A 7,988-nucleotide genomic window follows, 5' to 3' on the forward strand; every position below is an offset into this window, starting at 1 on the left:
CTACCACCACCACCACCACCACCACCATCACCACCACCACTACTACTACTACTACTACTACTACTACAGTTAATATCATTATCATGGCTATTTTTCACGGATGGTTGTACACTTGCTAATAATAGACAAAAGGACGAAATTAGGAAATGAAATAATCAGGAAACGAGAAAAGGATGAATAAAACACGCATGTTTTGGCAATGGAAAATTTAAAAGACCTCTCGAAAAATCACGTTTACGTAGCATCAATAGGCGTAATGGTGGTTGAAGTGGCAGCAGCAGTAGTATTAGTGATAGCATTTGGTATTTTGTAGTAGTAGAAGTAGTAGCTGTTGTAGTGGTACTAGGTTGTGTGGATCTTGTTCAAAACGGGGGCACCAGTTTTCATTTATGTTTTATGTAGTGTTTTTGGTACCGAAAGACTTTCAAACTTCGTATACTTATCTATTTTGTGTTATAGAACAGAAAAAAATTTTTGTATTCGAATTTATTTCATGTAAAAAATTGTCTTATTTCAATAATTTCTACTAATCACTGACGTCTATTCAGTTGAAAACAGTTAGCGCTGTAACGGTGTATATCGTATTAATCCCCTAACCCTAACCCTAACCCTAACTAGACTGTTAACCCTAACCCTAACCCTAAAACTAACCCTAACTCTAGAATCCTAACTCTAAAATTGTTACATACATAGATACGCACAGCGTAATTTATTATATAAACAATATATGCGTATAAATTACGATTAAACCGGATGAAATATGTCACAGGGAATAACATTTTTATGACCGCCCAGCAGTAACTCTATTGATCTGAATAGACGTCAGTGATTGGTTGAAATTACAGAAATACGACAACTTCAACATGGAATAACTTGCGATGTACGTTTTTACTAAGAGTAAAAGATGTTTTATATGACACATTCTACCAGTGTCCCAAGTTTCAAAGTGTTTCGTTAAGAAAATACTGGTGCCCCCGTTTTAAAATAGATCCATAGTATTTCGTATTTTGTAGTAGTAGAAGTAGTAGCTGTTGTAGTGGTACTAGGTTGTGTTACTAATAGTGATAATTTAGCGAAATTACTAGCTTCACGTCAAAATAGAATCTAGATTTGCGCTAGTTTTACATAAATGTGGCTTCAGAGTTTTTTTTTCTCTTTTAATTTTTAAATAGAGAGAATTAGGTGCAACTTCGAAAACTTAAAAATGCTGTGTACTAAAGTTCTAATACTATTTACAGATTCTTCATGACAATAATAATGATGATGATGATAGTAAAGATGATGATAATAATAATGATAATAACAATAACATGTGACCCGTAGCAAATAAGCTGATGTAGACCAGAAGCATACTCATCAGTGGCTACGGAGCTCAGGGCTAAAGACAGTTGAGTGAAGGCTTTATTTTGCTTATTGACCCGGAACTATCAAGCCGATGTGATGAAAAATGGTGTAGACCGAAAGTGCCGATACTGCAACAATGGGATAGAAACAGTCGACCACCTAATCTCTGGATGTAAGGTTTTAGCACCTGTAGAGAGCAAACCAAGACTATACAGAATTGGCAAATATCTACATTGGATAATGTGTCGGCGTTATAAAATCAAAACTGCTGATAAATGGTACAAGCACCACTCTGAGGCTGTAACTGAGGAATAAAATGTAAATACTCTTTGAGACTCACCAGTATATACAGACCGAACTGTTTTCCTTCCATCCTGCTTTAGAGCACGCGCCCTAGCTCTGACAATGTATCCTTCATGCTTATTGTTGAAGAATTGGTTCAGAACCAATCCCACCGCCAGCACATTGGTCACTATGCCTCTACTGAGTGCCTCTTCTAATTTCCTAACTAGGTCACCCTCTACTCTGGTCTTCTCTATCGCTAGTTCTCTGCTAAATTCTACAGCTTCTACGCTAATCGCCCCCTCCCACAACCATCGGCTGTTGACGACTGCACACGTCAACTTTCGATGGACTAATTTGCTAGGCCGGTTGACGCGCCGGGAAGGATGCGTTTAGCTTCCAGTATCCGGGTCCCTACGTATGGAGCCTATTTGGGTTAATCGTACGGATCACAAACTTGCGGTCAGTGTAGTTGGCAAATTCAAATTGTGGACACACTATGGTAATCTGCTGGCCTACGAAATACCCTATGACCCGATACTGTTTGCCCATGTCCAGGTTCACCCTGCAGTCTTCAGCAAATCAAGTCTGAGGGAAATCAGGTTTGGGACTTTCTCTTACTGCTCTGGCTTAACATGGAGAAGAACCTCCAAGGTAATCCCAACCCAGTTCTCCCTCCTCGATCTTTTAACATCCAGGAAATTCTCCCTCCATCGTCCGTACAAATACAGGCGAAAATCCATCATAAATTCAAGCCTGGTAGGACACCAAGTGCCGTAAATCTTACCGCCCTTCTTCCAATGTACGTTGGGAAGAGGACGATATTTTGGTGCTACGCGTGGTCACCGAGCTATGTATCGCCTGCTCCTCGGTCTTAAAAAGGACATCTACTCTGCCGTACTGCTTCGCTCTTGCAATATGGTAGATATCCTGCCATATGTCTTTCAAGGCCTTTTCCCACATGTTCGCGTTTAGCATTTTCGAGTTTCCTTGTCTTTATGTTCACGCGCCTGTAAACAACTGTCCGTCTGGCTGTTGCTTCATTTACGTCGCTTGGAGGCGCTCCTTCCATTCATTTTCATATATTTTGCTGCTTCGTTTAGTTTTTCTATTCTCTTCTCCAATGAGATGTTAACCAATTCCTTTGGAGTAGTCTCTTTCCCGTCGCTAATTCCATTTTTCTAAGACTCTTCACCGTAGTTGCTGTCGTTTTGCATGCTACTACAATTTCCATGTAGTGAAGAAGACTTCACTTGTTCGTTTCTCTCGATTTTCTCTGGTTGTCTCTTTGACAGAGATGCAGTCCTGATCAAGCATATACCGAAGTAGGGTGCCTGGCGCCTAAAGTGCCGTCAAGCGTTCACAACCTGCTACCAGTCTGCAATGCAGTAAGTGGAAGCTTCACAGGCAAACATCACGGCATTCGCAGAGAAACACTGGGCGCTGTTGAGAATTAACTGGATGGTCTGTTCCTAGGGAATTTGGGGCCGGATCCAATAGCTAATTTCCAAAATCACCTGGCCCGGCTGTTCTACTGGGGGCAATTACCAATTCGCGATAAATTCTATGGAGATGTGTGTGCCGTCAGTAGAACCTGTCTGAGATGCACTCAAGGTAACGAAACCGTAATGCATGCACTCGTGAAATGCCTGGTCATAGCTGAATACTTGAGTTGTTGGACAGCTACGAACACATGAAAGGCGGATACTGTTAAGAGTTGGATCCGTCGTGAAGGTTGGTGTTCTGCTACTTTCCTTCAGCCAGGAAGGACAAGTGGTCTTTGTCTGCCGGCTTGGCGAAAAAGGCTGTGTGGTGCACGAAACTAAAAAAGCCGAAAGCAGACGCATTCCTCTTTCCTGAAACCTTCACTCAATACAGAGTGAAATTACGACAAAATTACTTTATTACAACACTATCCGTAAACCACTATCCATTCCACCTTGACACGGGAAACAAAACACTCAATTATCGAATTAACTGTGATGTGAGTTACCTAAATAGCTTCAAACACTGTATTGGCATGTACACGAGTCATAATAAGTGTAGAGGGGTAGCAACTGTCGCGTTCGGCTGGGACCCAGTTTGCCTGTTCCCACTGTTGTAATCATCAAAATCTACTGACGTATAGAAATAAAATGAACTGTCTCGCTTTCTTCCTTACAATTATTCGCTGCACGTCGGTGACTACATGGTTGTTCTCTGCTTGATGAAAGTATGGTATAACAACTGATCTAAGAATCTCACGTAGTCGCTCAGTCAACTATCAGCGTGATACAGGACTGCTCGATTACAGGTGAAAACAATAGTAGAGCTCATACTTAGAAAGACAAATTGCATACTAAGTCAAACCACAAAACCATATAATGGTTCACTGTAACTTCCTCTTAGGCAAGTACATAGCGGTTAATATTGATTTCATCTGGTAATTTCATCACTAAGTGATTAGATCACGAGACATTACGTCTGTAAATTTGTAAATTCATATTTTTTATCCGCTGAGTAAATACATCACTAAACATTATTGAATTCCTTTTTATTTGCTGAGTAAATATGCGCCGCATTTCAATAACAAAGAGAGAAATAAATGGATATTTAAGGTCAAAATTTTCTGTTCTTCGATCAGAAATTTTTCTAAAATCTTGAAGAACGAAGTAATTATCGAACAGTAAGTATATTGTCACAGTAGAAATTCTGCATTGCGAAAAGAATATAAAGATTGTGCAGTGAGAATTCAAAGCATCGTCTTGAATCTCAAAATCATGAAAGACTTGACTAAGAAACATTGTTCGTTTAGAATGTTTGTTTCTTCTTTCAATTAAAATGACGTTATCTTTTTACTGTAATTTTTTACCGATTCTAAGTAATTTTGATTACTTTTTTCATGCAAATATTAAGTAAATTTTATATAAATAAATTTTTGTCTTCGAAATTTATTTTCATTGTTTGAGAAACGCAACGTATTTACACTGCGAATAAACGATTTTAATATTTAGTATTTACACCGCGGATAAAAAAAATTAAGTAACGTTCAGTGACGTATGTACACTGTGGTTAAAAAGTATCTCATTATTTACCAGCGATATAATTACGTTCTGATGATTATATCAGGCGATGTACATGTGGTGATATCATTAGCTACGATTAAGTTACCAGGATGAATTTAAAAGACCCAACGTTTAATGTTAGATTGTATGCTGAAATGTGAAATAACATTGAGTTAAAGCGTCTAAATTAGTTAAGAGGGTTCTAGTCCTTGCATCTGACTTGTATTGCCCCTTCAAAATAACAGTGACTTTATAAGATCAAACTAAAATTAAAGGATGGCCTCAAGTTGTATACAATAAATGAGACAAACTTAGACTCTTTGATCCAAAGTATTCAGTAAAGATATTGGAATGCAGCTTGGGATAAATAAGTGTGCAATACTGATTATGTAGAGAGGCCGGAAGGTAAACGCTGATGGCATAAAATTACTACAAGACATCATTAGATAGCTGGGGAATAATGAGAGGTACAGATATCTAGGAGTGCTACAAAACGATAGGATAATGGAAGGAGGAATGAGAGAGGGAGTCACTAAAGAGTGTTGGCACTCCGTCGCTTACGACGACGAAGGTTCCAGTTGATCCGATCCACGGAACAGCCTGTTCGTGAAATTAACGCGCAAGTGGCTGAGCACTCCACAGACATGTGTACCCTTAACGTAGTTCTCGGGGATATTCAGCGTGACACAGTGTGACAAGGCTGACCCTTTGAATTATAGGCACAACAGAAACAGGAAGTAAGAGTGAGAGAAAGTTGTGGTGGAAGAGTACAGAAGGGTTCGCCACCATCCCCTGCCGGAGCCTCGTGGAGCCTTAGGTGATTTCGCCCAATAAACACTCACAACTCCCGGTCTGGGAATCGAAACAGCGATCCTATGACCACGAGTCCGCTGCCCTAACCACTGGGCCATTGCGCCTCCACAACTAAAGAGTATAAGAGGAGAATTAGGAAGGTGCTGAAAACAAAAGTAAATTGCATGAACATCATTAAAGCCATAAATACATAGGTTATGCCCCTATTGAGATACTCTGCCCTCTCCCTGAAATGAACAAAGGCCGACGAACAGAACTTGGATAAAAGAACTAGAAAGCTGCTCAGAATGCACAACGCGCCCCACCCTAACAATAATACCAACCGACTCTACTAACCTAGGTGGCAGAAAATTACTAAACGCAGAAGAAACCGTTAATGCTGCGATATTGGGTCTAAAAGATCACGTTGTGCAGAATAAAGAAAGAATACTATCGGCAGCCAGAGGAACCCCTCAAAACATGCCATTTTCTACATCGTAGAGTCGACTTGTGAGTGAATTTGGTGGTGACGGTGAAATTGTTGGGGAAGACTGTTGTGTGGAAATTGTACCTAAAAACTACAGCCATGCCACACATTGTATTACACTGATTCTGCTTGACAGGAACGGTAAGGTACACGTCTCTTTGGCATGCTCAGTTATTTACACTTTAAATCAAGAGATCCACGGCTAACACTACGAAATGTGACGTCTAAAAATGTGAAATTTTCTTTTAGGCTCAGCCGAGTTCTAAATTTCGCTGATTTTACTTTGTTATGAAATATCATTGTGGAAGCCACCACAGATTGGCAAGTAACTATTTTTATAATAGAACGAATGAGAGAGAAAATTGTCTGTGTTATTGCTAATAACGTTCATGGTTAAATCTTTCACCCTGCATTTTTAAATAGTATTATTATTTATTTGCGTATATGGATTCAAATCCCGAGCATGTTACCTTTCATCCTTTCGGAGTCGATAAAACAAGTACCAGTTGAGCACTGGGGTTGATGAAATCGACTAAACAATACCCTTTAAATAGCTGGATAAAAAAGAAAAGGACAGAGCTCCTCATACAGATCATAAAACCGGTTTTCCGGTATCTTTGGCGTATATATTACACATTTGGATGAAACGCTGGTCGATCGCAGGATTACTAATTTTTGCCAGTTGAGTTGACTGGAGCAACGTGAAATGAAGTGTTTCGCTCAAGAACAAAACGTATTACCCGTTCCGGGAATCGAAATACAACGTGCAAAAATTAGAAAGAATTATTTGTTCATTTATATAAAAAAAGGAGAGGGTTGTGTGATGAACATTCCACTGAGAAATAAAACATTGTCACTACAGCATTATCACAGAAATTCGCCAATTCATTACTACAGCTATGAAGTAGAAGCTAATATCATTTAATTTATCGAAGGGTAAAAAGATGAAAAAAATGATGCAAAAACAAACAGAAGAGAAAGTAGTTGTAAGCTAGAGTTGCTTCCCTTACACCAAATTAGCTCTGAATGAGTGGTTAATTAATCACACTTCTTGTTCGAAAGTTTTACTTTTTCTTTTATTTTTGTTTTATCTTGCAAAGAGTTTTATTTTATATAATTACACTTTGACAATAAATATTTAATCTATATAGGAAATAAATCATTTTCATTCTGTGTAAAAATAAAAAAAGAAAGAAAAAAGACTTCAACTCGAAAAAAGAAACATAGCTAAAAAAATGTAGCTGAAAAAAAAAGATGTAAAAGTATTTACTATGACGACGGTGATATTTATGAGAGAAAAGCCAAAAGTACAGTTCAATGCTACAATGTATGCAAGGTTGATATCATCTGTGCTTTATATAGGAGTGAAATCTAATGTTTCTTTCACAACAGAAGAAATACAACTGTGTGACGAAATAACTGTTCATACAAAGACATAAATTTATGTTTTGGTGCTTTTGTTTATAGCTGTTATTTACGTCATCTGTTCTGTGAAGGCACGCCGTCTGGTAGTTAGTGTTGAGCTTACGACTATAAGATCGGGGTTTCAATTCCAAGACCGGGAGGTGTGTTGTCTGCTTGAGCAACTCACTTCGCGTTGCATAATTTTAATAAACTGAAGAATGAGTGCAAGTGGAGCCCTGTGAGGGTGCAGCACTTTCACCTGACACCTGTCATATCCTCCCTGTTTTGGTGCATGAAGGGTGAAAGGACAAAGCCGTTTATGTCTGCTCGCGACTGCACACGCATTCAAAACAATTCGTGAAAGCATGTTATCCAGTTGTACACGATTCCCAGCGACTGCTACTAAGACGGCGAGTTGGCCAGAATCGCTACTACTTCGGGCAAAATGCTTCGCGACATTTCATCCGTCCTTACTTTCCGAGTTCAAATTCAATCGAGGTCGACATTATCTTTCTTCCTCTTTGAATTTCCAGAGATATTGTTTATACAGCCAATATTATTAATGACTTCAGCAAATCGGATAAACCAACTTGCATAAATAAACGCATCTAGCCACAAGAATGCACTTATTTATG

At 38.9% G+C, this 7,988-nt stretch overlaps 1 protein-coding gene across 2 annotated transcripts in view; it reads right to left on the reverse strand.

Annotated features, from left to right (window-relative positions):
- LOC106873828 (uncharacterized) overlaps window positions 1–7,988 on the reverse strand; it is a 135,667-nt gene that overhangs the window by 38,014 nt on the left and 89,665 nt on the right. The window lies entirely within an intron of this gene.

The sequence above is a fragment of the Octopus bimaculoides genome, chromosome 5, assembly GCF_001194135.2.
Source record: "Octopus bimaculoides isolate UCB-OBI-ISO-001 chromosome 5, ASM119413v2, whole genome shotgun sequence".
NCBI lineage: Eukaryota > Metazoa > Mollusca > Cephalopoda > Octopoda > Octopodidae > Octopus > Octopus bimaculoides.